A 25161-nucleotide genomic window follows, 5' to 3' on the forward strand; every position below is an offset into this window, starting at 1 on the left:
AGTGATCTGAAGGGGCACGTGCACCCCAGTGTTTATAGCAGCAATGTCCACAATAGCCAAACTATGGAAAGAGCCAAGATGTCCATTAACAGATGAATGGATAAACAAGATGTGGTGTATATATACAATGGAACATTATGCAGCCATCAAAAAACAAAAACAAAAACAAAAAAACCCTGAAATCTTGCCATTTGCAACGATGTGGATGGAACTAGAGGGTATTATGCTAAGCGAAATAAGTCAGAGAAAGACAAGTATCATATGATCTCACTGATATGAGGAATTCTTAATTTCAGGAAACAAACTGAGGGTTGTTGGAGTGGTGGGGGGTGGGAGGGGTGGCTGGGTGATAGACATTGGGGAGAGTATGTGCTATGGTGAGCGCTGTGATGAATCACAGACCTGTACCTCTGAAACAAATAATACATTATATGTTTAAAAAAAAAAGGGGGCGCCTGGGTGGCTCAGTTGGTTAAGCGACTGCCTTCGGCTCAGGTCATGATCCTGGAGTCCCGGGATCGAGTCCCGCATCGGGCTCCCTGCTCAGCAGGGAGTCTGCTTCTCTCTCTAACCCTCCCCCCTCTCATGCTCTCTATCTCATTCTCTCTCTCAAATAAATAAATAAAATCTTTAAAAAAAAAAAAAAGAAGAAGAAGAAGATAGTAGGAAGGGAAAAATGAAGGGGGGGAAATTGGAGGGGAAGATGAACCATGAGAGACTATGGACTCTGAAAAACAAACTGAGGGTTCTAGAGGGGAGGGGGTGGGAGGATGGGTTAGCCTGGTGATGGGTATTAAAGAGGGCACGTTCTGCATGGAGCACTGGGTGTTATATACAAACAATGAATCATGGAACACTACATCAAAAACTAATGATGTAATTATGGTCACTAACATAATAAAATAAAATTAAAAAAAAAAAAAGAACTGGCCCTCACACAACAGACAAGTGGCTTCAAAGTATTTCTGCAAAGAAATCCAAACATCGAAGATAATTGTAATGCAAATCGAGCACAAGATAATTGTAATGCAAACCGAGCATGTAAGAAAAAGGCACAATCAACCCTTGTTGCATTCCTCTTGTGAGCCACTAGACAGGGAAAATAATGATGATCTAAAAAAGAAAATCTGAAATCACCTAGATAATAAACCTGATAAAACCATTTAAAGCACTGTCTCTAATGATGAGTCTAACCCTACAGCACCTCTGTGCCTTATGGTAGGATAATCATAATAGGATAATCATGATAGGATACTACGCTGTTTAATCTTCATCTTTTCATCAATGTTTATTTTCCTGTTTTTATAATGTATACAATATATTAGTACTGTAACACATATATAGAACTTTTAAATATTTACATAGACATAGTTTAGATGTATACTTGTCAATATTTTTGATAGGGACATGCTACCAAAAAAGTTTAGAAATAATTGCTCTAAAAAACTAACACAAAAATTGACACTTATTCCCTAAGAAGTTTACATTTTGACATAATTGGGTTTTTAAAAGGTTAAGTATTAGGGCGCCTGGGTGGCTCAGTCATTAAGCGTCTACCTTCGCCTCAGGTCATGATCCCAGAGTCCTGGGATGGAGCCCTACATCGGGCTCCCTGCTCCGCGGGAAGCCTGCTTTTCCCTCTCCCACTCCCCCTGCTTGTGTTCCCTCTCTTGCTGTGTCTCTCTCTCTGTCAAATAAATAAATAAAAAATCTTAAAAAAAAAAAAAAAGGTTAAGTATTTATAGAGTAAAATTAATAACTCTGGAATGAAAACCCAGGTTTGGAAAAAGTATACTCTGAAGTATTTCAGAACGAGCTTCTAAGGACATTCAATCTAGTAACCACACACTTATTCTCATCTGTTCACTGAAACAGATTCTCTTAAAGGACCTCAAACAGGAAAATACCTAGTTATAGTCTACACCAAATAACTCTTTCAAAGCAACAAAAATTCATTTGCTATCAAGTATGTAGACACTAGGACTTTGCTCTAATTCAGATCACCATTTCTTCTGTTGGGATCATTGAATTTTTAAAAAGTACTACACAATCCCTTGACACTGTTCAGGAAAAAAAATAAAAGATCATTTAATTGTAGAAATAAAAAGTACTTTCCCCCTTTCTGTAATCTCCTTCTTCACTAAATATTTCTACCTAATCACAAGCAGTTATAAGTTAAATATAAAACCACTGATGCCTACCCTTATCAAGAACATAATCCACCTACTCAAAGTAATCATTAGGGCATATGAAAGATGCCATCTAGATCATTAGAAAACAAAGGACACTGCAGGTAATCTATTAAAAGATAGAGCTGTTGTCTCCACCTCTTATGAAAGCCACACGTCACTGTCATTTACTGTCTCAGTGGCAACTTAATGACATCACTGAGACAGTATTCCTACCAGTTTCACATATGTGAACCCCCCCCCCATTTACCCCATGAACAAGCACACACAACCATGAGACTATTGGTCAGCTTAGGTCCTAGCTTTGGTGGTGGGCAGAGGTGGGCTGGACAATGGTGACTTCCTTGATAATCACATGACTTTAAAAAAAGGCATTCAAAACATGAACGCCATCAGTATTAGTATTTGACACAGAACTTACTTTATGGGCCAAATTAGGTAAACAATTTCAAACTTCATCAATAATGAGAGTAAAGCAGTCTATTTTTTTCCTCTAACACACTTCATATGATAATAGCTAAATGGTATGAATTGCAAACAAAAGAATTTAAGTTGGTTCTAGGAACAATCAGGCTGGAATCATAATGCCAAGGGATTAACATGAAATGGAAAGTACCATTCTACAAGTGTTCATGGGACAGCCAAGTCAAACACCCGACTTAAATAAATGGGCCACAACACAGGCTCAAAACTTCAGGGGACTTTCCCTTCATCTAGGATGACAGTGTCAATTTAAGTACTATCAATCCAACCAAAGTCTTGCCGTAACTTCCACACCAACTATTTTCCTTGGACAAAACAAAGCATTGCATTGGATTAAGCGTATTTACAACCAACCAGCTATGTAAATATAAGAGATGCTAACAAACTAGTAACAAAACCAAATTAGCCTTGCTGATTTTGTCCTGTCTTCCCAGTTGCTTAGCAACTGATTCAAAGAGAAAATTAAATTAAGCAATTCAAATGTGATGTTAAACTAACCTTCCAAAATTCTGCAAGTCAGCGGCTCCACATTGCCCTTTGCTATTTGGATGGCACAGCAGGGCAAAATTAAAGTTCCACTGGATTCTAATACTGTGCCAAGTATAGAAATACATAAATACAGGAAATCCAAAAGAATATATATATTACATATATGAGAGAGGGGAGTACATGTATGTGTATGTGTATATATATATATATGTATGCATGTACATACACGCACACACACAGTGGTTTGATCTCACCCCAAAGAAATGCCACAAAGAATACCTTATGTGACAAGTGTTATTTTAGGCCTTTGAAGAATAAACTAAGCTTTCAAAAAATTACTTCTGAATATTCCTAAGCTTTAGCAGATGCCATACTGGGCTAACACAGAAGAAATTAGTCGAACAGAGGGTTGGGTTACATGCTGAAGGGCTCAGTGGGCTGGAACCCAAACAGAACAGGCCATGGGAGACCTTCAGCATCCCAGAACTTGGCTGGAGGGAGAAGGGTCAACTACTTGAGGATGCATTAACTATGAAATGAGCACTTGTGGTGTCCAGTTAAGAGAAGAGGAAGTCAAGGGGCACTTGGGTGGCTCAGTTGGTTAAGTGTCAGGCTCTTGATCATGGCTCAGGTCTTGATCTCAGAGTCATGAGTTCAAGCCCTGCATTGGGAAAACCAACCAACCAAACAAAAACAAAACAGAAAGAAGAAGTCAACAGGTGTTCATGGAGCCCTCTGCAACAAGGTCCCTGGGGGAGAAAGCAAAAGAAGCCCTCTCAGAGGGAGTCACCTTAGGGACTAAGTCAGATAATAAAGGCTGCCAGAAGAACAGCCAAAACCCCACTCTCTCCACACCATCCTGCACCTACATCCCTAGATTTTTGAACTCTAGAATGAAAGCCTCCTGAGTGCAGAGATTTTTGTCAGTTTGGCATGCACTCGTAACCCAGGGCCTAGGAGTACAGAAGGAGTGCAGTGATAGCTGCTGAGTTAGTAACTATATTGTGCTGTAATCTCTACAGCTCCCCAAGTCATGACAGGTATGTCCTCTCAAGACACCTCCAGTCCTAAGCCCCCAGGAATCTATTCATGGACGCAATTACCATTTACTAATGTGCCTACTGTGTGCTGGGTGCAGTACAGGGTGCTGAAAATACAACACTGCACCCAACTCGCAAGTTTCTTAATGACAGCAAAAAACTAAAGATGCAAGTTGAATGACATCAAGTCAAAAGTATGTGGAGGGAAGCCCAGTGGGGCTGCTGTGGAGAAGCAGCATCTGACCCAGGGTCATCAGGATGGGCACCCCCGGCACAGTGGCATCTGACAGAGAGACGAAGGGTGTGGGGGAGCCGCCTTGATAAACACCTGGTGGCAAAGCCTTCCAGGCAAGATGACTAGCAAGTGCGAAGGCTCTTAAATAAAAGAAATTTTGAAAAGATTAAAAAAAAACAGAAAAGATGGCCTGAAGGTACTGGGCAACAGGGAGAGTTACAAGAGATGTGGCCAGAGAAGCAAGCAGACACTGCGTCATGCAGGGTGGTGTAGACCCTGGGGAGGCATCTAATTTTTATTCTAAAAGCAGTGAGAAGCTACCAAAGGACTTTAAGCCAAGAACCTCCTAAGGGAGCCTTCTTTCTGGTGTTGATGCCTACTAAGAAAGGGAAGGCTGGGGAGGAGTGGATTTGGGGAGAAAAGTAGAAATCAGTAATTTCAACTATGCTTCGTTTAAGATGCCTATGAAACATCCAAGCTGAAATGTTGAGTAAGCCATCCATCAACTAGCAGGTTGGAAATACAGGAGTTATTTAAGGAGTGGGGGAGGGGGAGGGGAGGGATGCTGAAGAGGAGAAAGGTTGAGGAAGTCAGCATTACAAATAGAACGGAGCTACCCATCTTTGACTAGGGAGGGCAGAAAAAAAGACCCCTCCTCTCTCCTTTCCCTTCCCCCAAAAGAAAACAGTAAAACCTAAATCCATCCCCTACGAAACTCAGTTCCATCTTCCCAAGTTGCAATAAATGAAGATGGAAAGAGGATGGAGGGGTGGAACTTGATAGAGAGAAGTGAAGCCTGAGTGTCTGCAGAGGGGTACCAGGGAGAAGGAAGACAATTTGCCCAGTGGAACCCTGGAAAAGCTCAGGAACCCAGGAGGACATTGTGCAGGGCACATCACTGCCCAAGCCGGAGCAAGGACAAAGCGCTCCAGGGGCTGAGAGCATGGTGCTAAGGACCAGGAGTGAGAGATGATTCCATCCCCTGCCACATGGAAACATACTGAGGCTTTCAGAGGCAGAGAAGACTTAGTACACGCTATGAAAGAGTTATGTAAACAAAGAAAACATTATTACTAACTCCACAGGAAAGCTGCACATTAAAATCTAGTATGTCGGTAGCTCAACAGTGAACAATATTTACATAGTCATAAAAATCTAAGACTGACATTATTAGTCTAGCCAAAAAGAAGTGGTACAACTCTAATGGGAGGATGGAAGAGGAGCAGAAGAGTGTCGGAAAGCCAACCTCATCTACAATAACAGGAAGTCAGCAGAAGATATTTATAATAGGTTCATCTACAGACATCAAGAGATACACATCATCTAGAAATACAGGGGTAAATACCAGTAGAAAATGTTAAAATATTCTAAATTGTTGCCTCTGGAAAGTTGGAGGCAGGAGTGTCAGACACAGGACTGTTATTTTTATTCTGCATTTTATCAATATTTGAACTTCTTTGAGGCGAAATTCACATAACATAAAAATAACCATTTTAAAGTGAACGATGCAGTGGCATTTAGTAGATCATAATGTTGTGCAACCACCACCTGTACCTGGTTCCAAAACATTGTCATCACCCACAAAAGAAAGTCCCTATCTATGAAGTTCATTCCCAACCCTCAATATTTCATTTTTTAAAGAATGTGCACCTATCAATGAAAATGTGTAACTTTCTAAAACAACCTTTTTGTACTCAAGGGCATCTCAATTCTGAGTTACCACTCCACAAATGAGTGACAAAAGGCAGCAAGCTGGATAATGCCAGGGAGCAGTGGGGATACAGAACCCTTCTGCACTGTTGATGGATACACAGACTAGTGTGGCTACTAGGGAGGAGTCAAGTTATATAGATACACAGAGCCTATAACATGTAATCCAGCAATTCTGCTACTGGGCAGACACCCCAAAGACAAGTCTCACAGGCCCTCGGGTCTCCCAATTTCAACTGAAGGAGAAGGTTCTAGGGAAGAGAACCATGAGAAGGCACACCAGCTCTTAACTGTACTGGCTTGGGAGTAACACAAAACTTGTATCACCAGTCATTGCTGATAGCCAATCACATGACCTCACGGTGCTACAAGGAACTAAAATATGTACTTCAGCTGAGTGCCAAGGAAGAAGGCATTTGCTGGGTACCTAGCAAACCTCTATGGTTGTCTGTCCTTCAGAATGCCAAGGATCCATTTCACCCTCTCTACCACCATCCACTGGCCAGTGTTGCAGCAGTTAACTAGACAAAAACAGTCCCTTCTCTCATAGAATTTGAGCTCTTCAAACCTACTTCAAGGACCAGAAACACAAATAATCAACAATCATTTTTTTAAAAAAATTCTTTATTCACCCATCATATATAAATGCAATTTTATATGGAGAGAAATCAAGGGGAGAGTTATGTAAGTTACAAAAACAAAAAATTTAAGTGTTGATCATTCATATATTGCCTTCTTTTGAAAAGGAGAAGGGCAGAGAATAAAAACTTCAAAAGAACAGAAGAAAAGGCAGAGTATTCCCCAGTAACGGAGTTAAGATTTAAAAAGAAGTATTGAAAGGGAAATAGTAAACAATCCATATTTCAAGTATTCTCCCAATTCAACTTTACTACACTGAAAGTTTCACAATGGTAGGACTAATCTGCCTTATTCATCATTCTGTCCCCATGGCATTCAGTAAAATACTGGGCCAATGCAGAAGAATGAAACTTGACCATTCTCTTATACCATACACAAAGATAAACTCAAAATGGATGAAAGACCTCAATGTGAGACAGGAATCCATCCAAATCCTAGAGGAGAACATAGGAAGTAACCTCTTCCACACTGGCCACAGCAACTTCTTTCAAGACATGTCTCCAAAGGCAAGGGAAACAAAAGCGAAAATGAACTTTTGGGACTTCATCAAGATAAAAAGCTTCTGCACAGCAAAGGAAACAGTCAACAAAACAAAGAGGCAACCCACAGAATGGGAGAAGATATTTGCAAATGACACTACAGATAAAGGGCTGGTATCCAAAATCTATAAAGAACTTCTCAAACTCAACACCCAAAAAACAAATAATCAAGTCAAAAAGTGGGCAGAAGAGATGAACAGACACTTCTCTGAAGAAGACATACAAATGGCTAACAGACACATGAAAAATGTTCATCATCAATAGCCATTAGGGAAATTCAAATGAAAACCACATTGAGATACCACCTTACACCAGTGAGAATGGCAAAAATTGACAAGGCAAGAAACAACAAATGTTGGAGAGGTTGTGGAGAAAGGGGAACACTCACACTGTTGGTGGGAATGTAAGTTGGTACAACCACCTTGGAAAACAGTGTGGAGGTGCCTCAAAAAATTAAAAATAGAGCTACCTTATGACCCAGCAATTGCACTACTGCATATTTACCCCAAAGACACAGATGTAGTGAAAAGAAGGGCCATATGCACCCCAATGTTCATAGCAGCAATGTCTGCAATAGCCAAACTGTGGGAAGAGCCAAGATGCCCTTCAACAGACGAATGGATAAAGAAGATGTCGTCCATATATACAATGGAATATTACTCAGCCATCAGAAAGGATGAATAATCCACTTTTGCATCAACATGGATGGGACTGGAGGAGATTATGCTAAGTGAAATAAGTCAAGCAGAGAAAGTCAATTAGCATATGGTTTCACTTATTTGTGGAACATAAGGAATAGCATGGAGGACATTAGGAGAAGGAAGGGAAAAATGAAGGGGGGGTAAATCGGAGGGGAAGATGAACCATGAGACTATAGACTCAGAGAAACAAACTGAGGGTTTTAGAGGCGATGGGGGTGGGGGGGATGGGTTAGCCCGGCGATGGGTATTAAGGAAGGCACATATTGCATGGAGCACTGGGTGTTATACGCAAACAATGAATCATGGAACACTACCTCAAAAACTAATGATGTACTGTATGGTAACTAACATAACATAATAAAAAAAAAAAAAAGAAAAAATATTGGGCCAATGAATAAATGGATACTCAAGGTGAAAGAATACTCCAAAATGGCAGTTCACAAAAGTAAAACCTACTCTTAATTCCAAGAAAAGCCTTCCATGAACAAGTAATTAACTCCAGTTCACTATTAAGAGGAAACCAGACTGTTGGTTGTGTCTGTTGCTTGCTAATCACATTTCCCAAGTCATGACAGGAGCCCTTTGAAGTTAAGTGACATTTTCCAATTGGGACTGCCAAATAAACCTTCCATTACCTGTCTGTAAAAAAATATACACGTTGTTATTAAGAGACAAAGGAAAACGCGGTAATTCTTTCCCATTTAGGCAACCAGATGCTTTTTCTGAGTAGAAAACTCAGGACAGATACTGTTTAAGAGTACAAACTTACAAGTAGTAAATAAGCCCTAGAGATCTGATGCGCAAGACAGTGAATGTAGACAACAGTAGTGTACTATAATCATCAAATTTGCTAAGAGACAGAACTTAATTATTCCAATAAATAAAAAAAGGATAACTATGCAATGTGATAGATATGCTAATTATTGCTACAATGGCAATCATACCACAATATATAAATGTATCAAATTATCAAGTTGTATACCTTAAATTTATACAATGTTATATATCAAATATATTTCAATTTAAAAAAATACATGGAGGGGCGCCTGGGTGGCTCAGTCAGTTAAGCAGCTGCCTTCAGCTCAGGTCATGATCCCAGGGTCCTGGAATCGAGCCCCACGTTGGGCTTCTTCCTCAGTGGGGAGCCTGCTTCTCCCTCTCCCTCTGCCTGCCACTCCACCTGCTTGTGCTCTCCCTCTCTCTATCAAATAAATAAATAAAATCTTAAAAAAAATACATGGAAAAAAAAAGAAAACCCAAGCTGACTACAGGCAAGGCTATTTTCCTCTACCTTCATCATCTTTCCTGGTTGTAGGGTCATCATTCACAAACACATTAATAAAGTGGAAACACAGGTAGAAATTCCTACTTCAGCTCAACCAAGCAAATTTTTATTTACTTATTTGCACACATTATTGAAAATGGATCAGCTTTAACCCAGAGATAGAAAGTAAAAAATTTAGTTAAAAAGGCAAGGCCTCTTGGGGCGCCTGGGTGGCTCAGTCGTTAAGCATCTGCCTTCAGCTCAGGTCATGATCCCAGGGTCTGGGGATCGAGCCCCGCATGGGGCTCCCTGCTCAGCGGGAAGCCTGCTTCTCCCTCTCCCACTCCCCTTGCTTGTGTTCCCTCTCTCGCTGTGTCTCTCTCTGTCAAATAAATAAAATCTTAAAAAAAAAAAAAAAAAAAAAAAAGGCAAGGCCTCTTCCCACTATACAAAAGTGCACACAAGTTTCTTCCAGCTGCAGCCTTAGCACAGGCATCTGCTAGCCCTTGGAATGTCAGATGTCCTGCCCTCTGCACCTGGACAGACAGAGGCAGAGACCCAGAGCCAGTTAAAGATCACTGTGACAGCAGGGTCAGATGTCCGGGGCAATATGCATAGTGTATCAATGAGGGGTGATGGGTCACTGCAACAGAGGCAGCACCCTCCCCGCCAAAAGGGTTCCGAAGCAAGTACCTTGCTGTGCCCCTACACCTCCCTTAGTGCCTGAGCCTGGTTGCCTCCCTATTGACTTTGTGAGCTACCCAATATTCTTCTAGCAGTTTGCTTTTTGGCTTATCTTAGTCCTAGCTGAACTGCAGTGTGAAAAACCACTGCACTCTGCTGGCAATGGAAATAAACAAAGGCTTTTACCGTCACCGAAGAGAATGCCAAAAAGTAAGAGACAGCAAATCTGGAAAGCTGGGTGTCCAGGCCTGGTTCCACCCTTCACTAGCTGAGCAGTGTTGGCCTCGTTACTCCAGTTCTCTTCCTCTAGCAAATGAGTCATCCCTATGGGACCACAGACCCTTGAGACCTGATGGAGTATGTGGAAGCCTATATTCCAGGTCAGGTAAGTCATAGGAAACTCAGACACGGAAGGGCTCAAGTGTACACTGCTCTACCATCTAGCTGAGTGGGTTTAAACCTCAGCTCTATCATGTTAGCTGTATGATCTTGGAGAAAATTATCTCATCTCTGTAGGTTTTTGTCTCTTGCCTATAAAAGGGCAATAACCACAACAGCTAACTACAAACTAACTTAGAAGATTAACTACTTCATTTAAAACTGTACAGATCCTGACACAGAGTAAACACTCAAATATTCACCCTTGTGATAGAATGGATAAACAAACTGCATATTCATTCTACACTGCAACGCTGGGAGGATACACTGCATTGGATAAACAGCTATTGTTATACACACATGGATGGATTTCACAAATTATTTTGAGCGAAAGAAGTCAAAGCAAAAAAAAAAAAAGAAGAATCCATTTATACTTAATGAATCTATGTGAATTCAAGAACAGGCAAAACTAATCTATAGAGTCTGAATACTGGTTACCTTTGTTGGGGGCTGGTATTTCCTGAGAAGGGGCACCTTCTGAGGTGCTGGAAGTGGTCTCTACCTCAATGTGGTTGGGGTTCATGAGAGAAAAAGAGAGAAAAACTGTGTGTGTGTGTGTGTGTGTGTGTAAAACTTCACCGAGATCTACATTTTAGGTACGTGTGTGTGTGTGTGTAATACCTCAATAAAAGATAAAAATGAAATAGCTGTTCTCACAATAAGGAGGATTAAACACATTTTCCCTTTATGTGAAAGGTTAACAATAGTGTCTGATTTCCATTGCTGGGAAAACATGCTTTGTTTTGTCAGGGTTTTGGGTTGGGCATTTGCTGGTTTATAATGGAGAGGAGGAAAGGCGCAACAGAGATTACATCACTGACTCCCCAAATGGCCTCAGTTATTTGCGTTACTCGCAGGACACCCTGGGCAATGAGCATTCCCTGGCCCAAAGCCTAATACCCAGAGGGACTGTGACTGAGGGAGGCTTTTCTCTGCTGACTCCCTGTATTATCCAAATATAATACCATTAATAGGCAGCAATTTAAAAATGCAATCTGTAACGAAATGCTAGGACGTCTATTTGTTTCAAAATAATCAGGGAAAGGGGAATGGGGGATATAGACGAAACAAGACTGGCGATGAGTTTGTAACTATTAAACGTGGGTGTTGGGTGCATGGAGGTTCATTATATCATTATTCTCTCAGCTTATATAGGCTTAAAATTTTATGTAACAAAATCATCTGTGAAATTTCAAGTATGAAACTTTTATAAAAACCACACAAGTATTCACCAAGTTCAAAACAAGGTTGTCTTTAAGTTAAAAGGAAGGAAGGAGGGAAAGAAGGAAACCCTGTTTTATATATATATATATGACCTGATCCAATTTGCCAATATATTCTGTAAAGAAAGAGATGGATGGACTGGTCAAATAAGAAAGACAGTAGACCGGGGGCACCTGAGAATCTCAGTCAGTTGAACATCCCACTCTTGGTTTCGGCTCAGATCATGATCTCAGGGCCATGAGATCTAGCTCCCATGTGGGGCTCCATGCTGAGCACGGAGTCTGCTTGACATTCTCTCCTTCACCCCTCGCTCTCTGCACATGTGCTCTCTGCTCTCTAAAATAAATCTTTAAAAAAAAAAAAAAAAGGAAATACAATAGACTGAAGTGCACCTAAAAATGAGAGGATGCCCAGCTCTAGGTTAGATCTGTGAAGGGGTGCCTGGGTGGCTCAGTCGGTTAAGCGTCTGCCTTTGGCTCAGGTGCTAATCTGGGATCAAGCCACAAATCAGGTTCCCTGCTCACCAGGGAGTCTGCTTCTCCCTCTCCCCCTGCCGCTCCCCCTGCTTGTGCACGTGCTCGCTCTCTCTCTCTGTCAAATAAATAAGTAAATCTTAAAAAAAAAAAAATCTGTGAATAGCACATAATTCCATGGACTTTGGAAAGCTTTGCTCTGATAGAACTCTACATCCTTGGCACCTCTCAGAGTTAAAGGCAAATGAAATTTCACTGTGTAATAGCCCTGGCTATTTAAACAACTACAGCACTTGTGAACCTCTGAGAATATGTCAAATCTTCTACAAAAGGGCATTCAGAAGGTCTGGAACATCTAGTCTGAAAGGAGTTACATAAGCTATTGGACTGGTCATCTGAGGATCCTGGAAAAATACTTTTCCCATTAGAAACTCCCATTACACAAAGGAAACATAGGCTGTCTCAAAGTAACTGGATTTCTCCTTCATTCAACAAACATTTCTTAAGCGCCTGTGTACTAGAGATAAAGAGTCAGTAAAATCTGGTCCTGAATGTCCTCGGGGAGAGAGAGGAGCCAACCGGTAACTCTAGAGTGTATGGAGTAGAGGGTCCCCTAATCCGATGTGGGAGAGATGGAAGAGTAAGTGAGAAAAGGCCCCTCAACAGAGCTTTGCCGGACCTACTGCTGAAGCCAAAGGACAGGGCAAGAAGAGGAACAGACAACAGAGAAAGAATCAGAAATCTGTTGCATTATATGCAGCATATTAGCCCCAGAATTAACTTGCTTTGTGAAGTGGGCCAGACCTCCTGATATGGCCCACAGTTCACAATGAGAAAGGCTGATACCGCCAACCTGCTGCCCCCTAAGCTCCTCTACCTGGAGTCCTCAACACTGCGTTTTCTTCACTTTTTCTCCACCTGGTGTTCAAGAAATCACAATCTGCACCCATTTCTCCACAGAGAGATAAGAGGGCAAGTAAATACCAACAACCAAAAGAAGACGCAACCTCATTTGTCTCACTCTGGTCTTTTCTTTACTGGTCTCCACTGAAGACCCAGAAACCCAACTCTGAGCCCCCCAGTATTTCTCCCTAATGTGGGGATTTCCCAATCAGCCCCCACCATTTGTGAGCAGGGCCTCTCCTCCACATGTTTTTGACTTTTTACATATTACTCATACTGTCAATGAAGAGATTCCTTCCAAAGTGGCCCTTTCACTGACTCTAATCCAGTGAAAAGGAATTACTCAAACAAGAGTTCAAAGAGGTCATTATTTACCCTAAATGAAAAGTCACTTTCTGAATTCCATGACTTATGTTTCCTTTACCTACACTTTATTTTTATCTTTGCAAACACAGACTACCACCAAGCAGCATTTGGAAGTCAAAATATTTGCCAAGGATGAGGTTTATTAAACTTTTTCTCTCCCCAAAACACCTACCTGAAAGATACACATTGCCACCCAAAATAGTGCCTTATTATAATAGAGGTTCTCCAAGAAGCACTTCCAAAATGATAACCTCCGCCTCAAACAAGGTGATTATATCAGGGTTTCTCAACACTGTTACTACATGGTGGATGTCTCCTGTAGTTATTTGTTGTGGGGGCCTGTCCAGTACACTGTAGGATGCTTAGCACCACCCCTGGCTTGTACTTTTCAGTTGTCAGTAGTGACCCATCCCCCAGTTTCTTATGATCAAAAATGTCTCCAGATGTTGCCAAATGTCCTCTGGGTGGGGCAAAATTACCCCTCACTGAGAACCACAGGATTAAACCATCCTTCCTATCCTTCTTGAGAATCAGTGCCCTCAAGTTACCAAAAGTGACAAGATGGACTGATAAAGACAATAGAGAGAGGCAAAAAGCATTCTAGACTCTGATGAATTATGACTCAAAAGCAGCTATTTTGTTTGCTATACTTGAAATTCTGCCTGACAGCTGGAATTCTCTTCCTGTAACTGACTCCCCTGCCTAAAATCCTTTAGGGTTGTAATTCCCTGGCCCAGCTAGTCCTCAGAGTCACATGGATCCAGCCCCTCCCTCACACATTCGAATTCACTGGCCTGAAGGTGGGGCATGAGCAAGGTTTCCCACCCAAACTCCCCAGGTGACTTCCACTGAGAAGAGCTCCTTTAGGACTTCACAGAGCAGTAGTATGCTCAAACAGGGGTACAGCACCATCGCCAGGGGATTTTACTACCATACTGATGTCTGGATGGAGAGTAGGGCCTACGAATCCTCATTTTACCAAGTTCTCCAGGTGATTCTAATGTGAATGACCCCCCAATCACACTCTGAGAAACAGTGGCCTGCAGAATAAATGAATTCTAAAAACCGCACTCACACTTTAATATGCAGACAAATCATCTAAGGATCTTGTTAAAATGCAGGCACTAATTCAGCAGCTCTGAGCAGGGACCTGGAATTCTGCATTTCTAACAATCTCCCAGGTGATGGAAGTGCTGCTCTGGGGACCACTCTGCCTAGCAGGGTTCTAACAGACTCAAGAGACAACTAGCAACTTGGATTCCCAAGTCCTGTAGGTACATATATCAAAGAGCTTAGCAATGAAAACATTCAGATGCTTCAAATGTTCAGGCGTGGTAGAAAGAATGGTAGCCAGAAATGCGCGGCCCTTCATATGGCCCATCTCCAGCTTCACTTCTTCACAGCACTCCTCCACCAACGTCCCACTCCGGCCATTCCAAACTACTTACAATTCTCACAAACATGTGCCATATGTCACTCTTCCGTATCTCTACCAAGTTGTTCCCTCTGCCAGAAATTATCTTCCCATGCCATCATCTCAACCAGCAAAATCTTCATTTTCTGCCTAGGCCACTCTTCATCTATCATGCTTTAGGTTCACCTCATAGTTCAGCTTCCCAGGGAAGACTTGCGTGTCCTCCATCCTACCCCTCCCTACCATGCAGGAACATCATTCCCGCCCCCAGGATCCCAGAGTACCTTCACTCTAGGACTGCCTTATGACTTGTCTATGTAATGGGTATGTGGACTCCTGATTTAATCAGGGATCATCTAACACCGTTTTAAAATGTATTTGGTGGAAAGGTTCTTTTCTCTCCCTAGTTAAAAAAAAAAAAAATTGGGTAAGACTCTAGTAACAGCAAGACATTGACTATCCTAGGTTGCAAATACTGCCAATTCAGAAATTACAATTATCTAGACCCATTAATGATCAAAGTTCCAAATATTATTTCGAGCTAAGATTCCACTCTTCCCACTTCCTGTCTTATGCCTCCATCCTCCCCATCCTACTCCTATCTTGCCTACTTCACTTTGGACCCCATCTGGGTAGCAGCAGGAGATGTGGGAAGAAGGGTAGCAAAGTTCTTACTTGGCTGGAAGTATCAAGCTGGCTTCATACACCAGCCTTAAATGAGAGATGCTTAAAGCTGACTTTTTCAATCATTGGGGAATTTTTCTTAGGTTTTTATTTGTAAATAATGGCAAACTTACAGAAAAGTTGAAAGAGTAGTAATACATAAACTACTCTACCCAAAGTCACATTTTGTTAACACTTTGCCCATTTGCTTTATCATTCCTATTCTCTTTATATATACATATAGAATATAGAACATTTCATAGGTATGATATACATGAATGGCATATGAAATAATTTCCTGAACCATCTGAGACTAAGTTGCATTACATTATGCCCTTGACACTTCTTTCAGTGTCCATTTCCTAAGAATAAGGATATCCTCTAACATGACCACAGCACATTATCAGTTTCGGTACTATTAACACTGATCTTGTACACTTATCTAACTGGTAGTCCACATCTCTACTTTGTCATTTGATCCAACAATGGCCTTCTTAGCACTTTCCCCACTCCAGTTCAAGATCCAGTGAGGACCAGGGATTACATTTACTTGTAACGTTACTACAGTTGATCTTCATCTGTTATGACCACGACATTTAACAACACAATCCCCCATTTTTTTAAATCGAGTAGTTCAATTCCAGCTGGAATGCTACATAAAGGATACCATACCCTTCTCAGGGCATCACATCTGTAAGGACAAGGTGTCCCTCTGCTCTGGCTGGCACTTTTAACAGGCATCCTGGAGATCAGCCTGCTACTGCTAAAGGTCTCTCCCCTGCATTCCCTCTTCAGGGGGAAACCGATCTATTCTGGCAGTTGCAGGCCCTCATCAGTCACTGAAAATCCAGCACTGTGCTCCCAGATTCTTCTCTGAAGAGGCCTCCTTTCCAGCTAAGACGATCTCCATACCACCTCTCTCACACATGGCCCATCTACACCCAATGGAAAAATCATGAATTCTTTGCTTGGGCACACTGACATCAATGTAGCAGAAAGACTTTTTTACTTATTATTAACACACCTAGACAGGCCTTTCATCCCCTAGATGGAATCAGACACCCCCATCTCTTCCCAAAGCAGAGAAGACACATACTCAGCTTTCCAAATAATCCAGTTGTAACTCTTTACAGACAATGCCTTTATAAATGCTCGGAATTCATCCTCATGGATGTGTTACCCTTTGTGCCTTGGTGCCTCAGCACAGACTTCTAACTTCCACCTTATCTACCTGACCTCCCACCTCCAGAATTCTGCAAAGGCCTGCAAATATAGGCCCCGGGTCTCATTCATCATTGTGCTCCAAAGGGTCTAGCCAGTACATAAGCCTTCAATAACCTTTGTTGAATGAATTATAATGCACCTCCCACCGAGAACATATCCTCAAATACAATCGAAAACGGTCATCTAAAAAACTGTCATCTAATAAGGTCTTGCTTTATTTCCTTCCCTTTTACCCTTTTTTCACTTGTTTTTTTAGTCAAAAGTTGGTATTTTATTTTATATGTGTTTCACTTTCATGTTTTGTTAGCAGTAGGCTTCAAATTTTTCTATGTGTACTCATTTTTTAATTGAGATTTCATTCATATCCAACAAAATTCACACTTCCAAACTATACAATTCAGTAGGTTTTTTGGAAATTCAGAGTTGATTTAACTATTACCACTATCTAATTCCAGAACACTTGCATCACCCCAAAAAGAAATCCCAGACCCATTAGCAGTCATTCCCCATTCTCTCCTCCCCTCAGCAAGTAGCAACTCCTACCCTATTTTCTGCTTTTATGGATTCTGGACATTTCACAGAAATGGAATCACAGAATACATGGTCTGTTGTGATTGGCTTCTTTCATTTAGCATAGTGTTTATAAGGTTCATCCATGTTATGACATTCCTTCTTATGATTGAATAATATCCCACTGTATGGAGAGACTACATTTCATTTCTCCATTTGTCAGCTGATGGACATTTGCATTGTTTCCATTTTTAGCTATTATGAATAATGCTGCTATGAACATTTGTGTACAAGTTTCTAAGCAGACATGTTTTCAATTCTCTTGGGTATATACTAAAAGTGGAATTGCTGGGTCATGTCATAACTATGCTCAACCTTTTGAGGAACTGCCAAACAGTTTTACAATGTGGTTACATAATTACATAATTTCATGATCCTAGCAGCATGAGGGTTCCAATTTCTCCAATCCTCACCAACGCTTATTACTGTCCACCTTTGACTCTAATCATCCTAGTGGTTCTCTTTGTATTTCCCTAATGACTGATGATATAGAACATCTTTTCATGTGCTTATTGGGCAACTATATACTTCCTCTGGAGTATTTAAATTGGCCATAAAAATGGCCTTTGCCCATTTTTAAATTAGAATATTTATTTTTTAATTGTGAGTTGTAAGGATTCTTTATATACACTAGATACTATTCCCTAACTAGAAAAATGATTTGCAAGTATTTTCTCCCTTTCTATGAATTCTCTTTACTTTCTTGATACTATCCTTTGAAGCACAAAAGTTTTCATGTTTTGTTAAGTCCAGTTTATTTTTTTTTCTTTTATTGCATATGCTTTTGGTGTCACCAAGAAACTATGGCCTGATCCAAGGTCATGAAGAATTATACCTATGTTTTCTTCTAAGATACATATAGTTTTAGCTCCTATATTTAGATCTTTGATCCATCACCTTCACTTTTATGATGTGAGGTAGGTGTCCAACACGTGAAAATCCACTTGCCCCCATATCAACTGTTGAAATTACTATTTTCCCCACCTAATTGTCTTGGATACACATTGAAAATCAGTTGAGTATAAATTATGGGTTTCCTTCCCTTTCACTTCTAATAGGTAATTAATGTCCACCAAACCTTTCCACACTCAATTCTTACCAACAGAAGAAAAAAAAAAAACTATTCCAAAAATTGTTCTAGAATTTCACAGGAATGCCTACAAATATAATTAAAGACCGTTGAAATATAAAATTAGCATAATTTCTCTAAAAGTTAAACACAGCATAAAGGAACAAAAAAATACCATCTATAACACATTCCAGTATGTAAGAATGTGAGATGATACACTTGGGTCTTGAAAAACCAGCTTTTCAAATATAGTTAAGAGGAAAGAAGGTCTTCCAAATGGGGTCTTGTTGACATAAAAGACAGTGTGAGATGCTGTTCCCTGGTGACTTTTCTTTACTATCAGTGATTTTTTAAACTATGATGTGACACCATATTTGGCCAAGTTAGCTTTGAGCAAGTTCTCTTCCAGGAATAAATGCAACTTATAACATTGAATGGATTTCTGTGAAAACCACAAAATTATGATGTGGTTTCATGAGCTGTAGTACCCAACTAAGAAATTCAGTGGAGTTCACAATTTTCTCTCTCCATTCCTGTGTTATGAAGGATATAGATGTTCTGTGGAACCTACCTTGTGGGAGCAAGTAAGTCTTAGAGGGAAAACCATAGAAATTAGCTTGTATGACACAATCTTGACCTTTTCCCAAGGAATGTATCTACCACCATTAACTTTAAATTCCCAGAATACCACCCTTCACACCATAATCTGCACATTATATTTTCTCAACAGCCCACAGACTATCATTTTACATAGAAGACACATAAACATTCACATATATTTGACAAATGCCAGGGAAGTATTCTCAATTTAGAAGCTAAAAATTAAAGCTTTTTAAACTCTTCACAAAACAAAGACAAACACACACACACACACACACTCACACACACACACATGGCAGGAAGGCATGCAAAGATGGCATTCTTTCTGAGTTCTAGGCTGGGGACCTTCAAACAGCCCATGTGCACACTCCCCAGTAAAGACATCTACAACAAGGCCCATGGCTGGCATTTCCTTTGAATCACAAAATCATTTAAGACCCTGAAATACTCAACTTCAATTCTAACCCATGGGAAGAATTTGAGGGAGCATGATGAGTGGGCAGAAACCAGGACCATAACGTCCCCAAATCTGCCTTGAGTGGATAAACAAACTGAGTTTTTAATTGTGAGTTGTAAGGATTCTTTATATACACTAGATACTATTCCCTAACTAGAAAAATGATTTGCAAGTATTTTCTCCCTTCTATGAATGGCAACGGACCATTCTCAGAAGTAAAAAAAAAAATAAAATAAAATAAAATAAATAAATAAAAAAAAACAGACTATTGACAGATCCAACAACAGGAATGAAACTTAACATAAGTATGCTTATGAAAGAGGTCAAACAACAGAGAGTATACACTGTATGATTCCTTTTAAATATAAAATTCTAGGAAATGCAAACTAACCTATAGTAATGAAGCAGATCAGGGTTCCTGGGCGCAGGATGGGTGGGGAGGTGATTGTAGGAAAGAGGGACTAGGGATTATGAAGGGGCAAGATAAGACGTTTGGGGGTAGTGACTACCTTCATTATCGTAACTGTGGTAATAGTTTCACAGGAATACACGTGTGTCAAAACTTACCAAATTGTACATTTTTTTATTATGTTATGTTAATCACCATACATCATTAGTTTTTGATGTAGTGTTCCATGATTCATTGTCCACGTATAACACCCAGTGCTCCATGAAGAACATGCCCTCCTTAATACCCATCACCAGGCTAACCCATCCCCCCACCCCCATCCCCTCTAGAACCCTCAGTTTGTTTTTCAGAGTCCATAGTCTCTCATGGTTCGTCTCCCCCTTCGATTTCCCCCCCTTCATTCTTCCCCTCCTGCTATCTTTTTTTTTTTTTAACATATAAGGTATTATCAAATTGTACATTTTTAAAATGTGAAATACACTGTATGTCAATGACACCTCAATAAAACTATTTAAAAACCCCACAAAACTACATCCACCACCTTACAACTCTATACACTGACATGCCAACCTGATACTGTCTAGTCCAAGACTGATTCAGCGCAGAGCAAATGTGACTCATGCTAGTGCCAGGGAAGTAAAGTCGAGACCCCAAGGAATCCAAGTGAAAAACCACTGCCACTGTCTAGGTGGGTAAGGATGTCAGCCAATTAATTTCATTAAGGAATTTTCACTTTTAGAATTCACTACTTCTCTTATCTCCAGTTTTTATGTATCAAGCACAGCATCACAAACCCAACCGCCTGCAGTAGCCGCTCCAGAATTTTAAGGTAAGGCCATAGTAAATGGAGGAATGTGAGCAAACCGTAGAGTGCTTCCCCTGGGAAAAGGGGAAAGCTGCAATGTTACCATCTGGGAATGCTAAATCCAAAGTGGCCAGATCTGAATTTTGCCAAAAAGCCAAAAATTTGTCTTTTCATGTAAAATCTGAAATTTTTAAGGGTGAAGCAAGTAACTCAATTTTTAAAACACCATGCGGTTTAAACAAAAAACAAGTGTGAGCAGGAGTCTGCCTACGGGTTGCTGATTTGCAACTATAGACTAAGCTCAGAACACAGGCTCTGGGCTCAGGACCAGCTCTGTAACTTCTGGCTCTGTGACCTTAGGTAACAAACCCAACCTCTCTAAGATCCCCTATCCTCACCAGCAACATAGAGCTAACAATACAGGACTCACATCTGAGGGTTGTAGTAAAGATGAAATGTTCTACACATGGAAAACCTACAGTAAATATAACCAGCACTATTCTCCAAATGAGAGCATGCCTCACTTCAATAGATCTCTCCAAAAATAGTTTTCTCCTTTGTGTTGAAGCTGCAGATGGCTTGTAGCTTGGAGGGCTCATAAGAACACTGGATAGCAGCAAATGGGCTTCAATGAGCCAGAGGAAGGGGACAAAACAAACCTCATCACACTCAAACACAGAGCAAACTCTCATTTCCCAAGTAAGACACAGGGAAAATTGTCTTGGGAAGGAGTCTGAGTGATGGGAATAGAATGTGTCAGTGTTATGTGGAACCAAAATATAATGGCCAGGAAAAAGAAAATTAGTAATGATCCAGGACACTAATTAGAACACACCTAGAATATGACCTTTTGTTTTGAAAGCCACACTAGGAGAAATGAGCAAATTGCATCCCAGCCAGAGGATGGAACCAGGACACCCAGTGGACTTCACAATATTCTCGGAGGAAAGGGAGGCTCAGGGAAGTTAAGTGACTTACATGACATCACACCTCAACCGGGACACTCCCAATTGACAGACTTCTGATATACTTTTGGAAAAGTTCATATGAACAAAGCTAAAACTATTTCTTTACTGTAAGACTGGACGGAGCCTTTAATATAACTCCCATGTTTTATGATCATCTTAAAGGTGGATGTAGTAATTGTGTTTCCCAAGTTTTCTGCTTTTTTTAATTCTTGGGTCAAACTAGGGTTTCTTGAAACATACCCAGGGAAGTAGGGAGAAGATCTTCTTGTTGCTGTCAAGAATCATGTCACAGTTAGAGATCTGACTACCATAGGTCATGTCCAGAAAAAGAGCAATGACAGGTCACCGAAGGGAAGACTTACTTCCTTGCAACCAGGAGCAGTGAGAAGACCAGGAACAAACTTTAAGTGGGAGAAGGACATAAGCTCAGCATGACTCACTATCCAGAGCTGTACAAGGTCATATAGACCTTAGTTAGGTGCCTAAGCCTCATGCCATTCACACGCCCTTCCCCAAAAGGTAGATTCAAAGGGACATCACAGAACCACACTGCAGGTGAGCTCCAGGATGGTTTAGCAACCCAGCACTCTGACTCTGAGAGTCTTCTAACACTACTAGCCTCTCAATGCACGAGTCTCTGTAGGTGTTTGCAAATCCAAGTGTGAGGATTAACACAAGAGAGGAGACCACTACAACTGTGTACTTTAGATGCCAAGCAGACAGGGAGGAATGGCCTGCCAAGCTAGGAGGGGTGGCAGCAGCTAAACAGGACCACACATCACACCAGATCAGAATCTCTGGACCAAAGTTAACTGGTACTTTACTTCTAGCCCAACGCGGTCATTGACTGTTACCTAAATGCACATGCTGTGTCTCACTTCCAAGTTTCACTGTGCTCCTCCATAGCTAGTATGGCCCCTTGTGCCCCATCGCCTTCACAGTGCACCTCAGTGCACCCTTCCTCGGGGACGCCAGCCACAAGTCATCTCTCAAACCTGGAAACACCTCATCACTTTTACCCTTCCTCTCTTACTAAACTACTCACGTACGGCCCTGGATTGCTGTCTCATTTGTCCAATGCACTGTAGATAGCAGCTCCACGGGGGCTCAAGGGACATCATCATCACCTACACAGACCACAAAACCTTCCTCTGTGCATATGGACACATTGAATGAAGAGTAGCTTCACTTAAAAATGTTATTAGCTCAAGCAAGAGTTGCCAGCTGGTGGGCTTAGGGCCAAATCCAGCTCATAGACAATGTTCTATCTGGCCTGCTCCATGTTTTGAACAAACTGATATTAATTGCCACTATGTAAAAGTAGGCAATTTCATATTAAAACCCACCTCTCCAGCTTTTCATTAAAAGACAAAAACAGGAATTGGTAACACTGGCTCTTACTTCTGCATGGCAGCAAATAGCTGGAGGCCAGGGAACGGAAGTCCCCTTTAGACAGGACATATGCTTGTTTTCTCATTTGCCTAGTTCTCTCTGAGCTAATTTACTCACTTACCACTCTATATTCCTAACCCATGCTTGCTGAAAATGAGTAAGCCACAAACCACTGCTGACGTATCAATACACTGACAATATCAGCCTCTAAGAGATTACACTTTCATTGACCCAGAGAAACAAGATAAAGTCAACTGTTTCCATGTGAATTACAACCATATTACTATTCCCCCATAGGGTGACTTGTGTCTTTTCCTTTGTCATAGAGTATTTGCTGGATTTAAACACAAACAGGGTATACAAATGAAGGGAATTATGAAAAGACCGAGCAGCTAATGAGGACTTCTGATCCTAAGAAGTTGTCTAAGATTTTAGGGAGGAGAGAGATTTCCATGTATGACAATGAAAAGGATTCTAACAAAAAGGTAGTCATTTGATCCACATAACCCCAAACTGGAAAGGTAACACTTCACACCTTTATTGCAATAACAACCTGGTTCAGAGAACTGAAAACCCATCTGTGACCACTTACTAAACCCTCCAAATCATAAATAAACCCCACGTTCCACATCTGCCACCTGTAAGCAAGGGATCAGCAGAGCACAAACACCACCTTACACAAATAACAGACTATTATTTCACTCAGCTACTAAGTTCAAGATTTGGAACTAACTGCAGGGCAGGTATAACCACTATTAAAAATTCATACTTTAAAAGCAGGAAAGAAAACTCATGGAAAGAGTTCATCTGTTGATGGACTTAGTTTTCAACCATAAACGCAGACCTCTTCCAACATCCTAGGGCACTTTTTCTCAATTCGTGGCTGATAGTTTCACTGTTAGAGGCTTACCTAAAAAACACACCACAATTTAAGCTTAGTGAGCTTTCTGAAATGTGGGGGACTTTTTAGAACAACGTTTGTCTATAATTTGGGCTTATCACTCTTTTGTAAATGCAGCTGGCATGCACAGCAAGGCCTTCATAAGCAGGGGATCTGGATTTAATTTCTGGTTTCACCTTAATCAATTAGGTCGGGGTTGTGGGAGTGGGAAGGTGTGGTGGTGGCAGGGCAGGGTGTGCTCAGGCAAACTCCAAAGAGAAAACAAACATATACCATAGTTCTCCACCTATGACATGACAGTCATACCTGGCCTTTCTGATTTCATAAAAACATTCTGCCCCAGCCACACTACCACAATTCTCTCAAAGGTCATCAATGACCTAAAAGCTGAAAAGTGAGCTGCCCCTCCAGATGGCGTTCTCCCTAATCTTGGCGCCATCTGACACTCTTCCTTACCCTCCCCGGCAATTTCCAAGCTCCTACTCTCTGCCTCACTGTCCCTCTTGAGGCCCCCTCACTACCTGTCTTTCTCTGCTCTTGAAAACATCTTTGAACCAATGCCCCTGTTCCTCATCTGTAATGGCCCAAACTGACTGTAATGTGTACGAGGTATGTTACTGAGTTTCATAAACGACATCTACCTTAATAATTCACAAAACTACTTTTTGAGCTAGGTCCCATTATTATTACCATCCTCATTTTTTAGATGAGGAAACAGAGGCTTAGCAATCAGCCCGAGTTATATGTATCAGTTATATGTATTAGAGCAGGGGAGGGGTTTTAAATCCAGGTCTAAGTCCAGAGACCATTTCCTTAATACTATGTTCTACTTTCTGCACCTCACGCAGGCTTCCATGAGCAACACTACCTGCATGCTTAGTTTTGATTTTAACTTCTGTGGCAGACATTGTTTGCTGCTTACTCAGTACCCATTCCCCTTCTTCCTAACAGAACACTTTATTGTTGGTGGTGGCAATGGGTCCAGATTTAAACACACACACTCATACTTCCCAGCCTCCCAGTAAGATGGCGAAGGCTTTTAAAGGAGGCTCAGTTAGTGGGTAGGTGCATCCTTGTGCCCTTTCCTCATTCCCACACCCTGGAACATGAATATGATGGCTGGAGCTAAACTAGCCATCTTATGATAGAGACAACCTAAGAATAGCACACACTAGGGATAGGAGAGCAGAAAGAGACAAGGGACCCGGTTCTCATTAACACGCAGCTGCCACACCAGACCCAGGATACCTATATCTGGACTTCCTTTATCTGAGGTAAAGACCTGTCTTGGGCTGAGTCCCCCAGAAGGGGA

The 25161-nt window shown here is 41.1% G+C and overlaps 1 protein-coding gene across 8 annotated transcripts in view; it reads right to left on the reverse strand.

Moving 5' to 3' along the window:
- ITPR1 (inositol 1,4,5-trisphosphate receptor type 1) overlaps nt 1-25161 on the reverse strand; it is a 338656-nt gene that overhangs the window by 219722 nt on the left and 93773 nt on the right. The window lies entirely within an intron of this gene.

This window comes from Mirounga angustirostris, unplaced genomic scaffold, assembly GCF_029215605.1.
Source record: "Mirounga angustirostris isolate CCGP_5_RB_7025 unplaced genomic scaffold, mMirAng1.0.hap1 SCAF_1, whole genome shotgun sequence".
Classification (NCBI taxonomy): Eukaryota; Metazoa; Chordata; class Mammalia; order Carnivora; family Phocidae; genus Mirounga; species Mirounga angustirostris.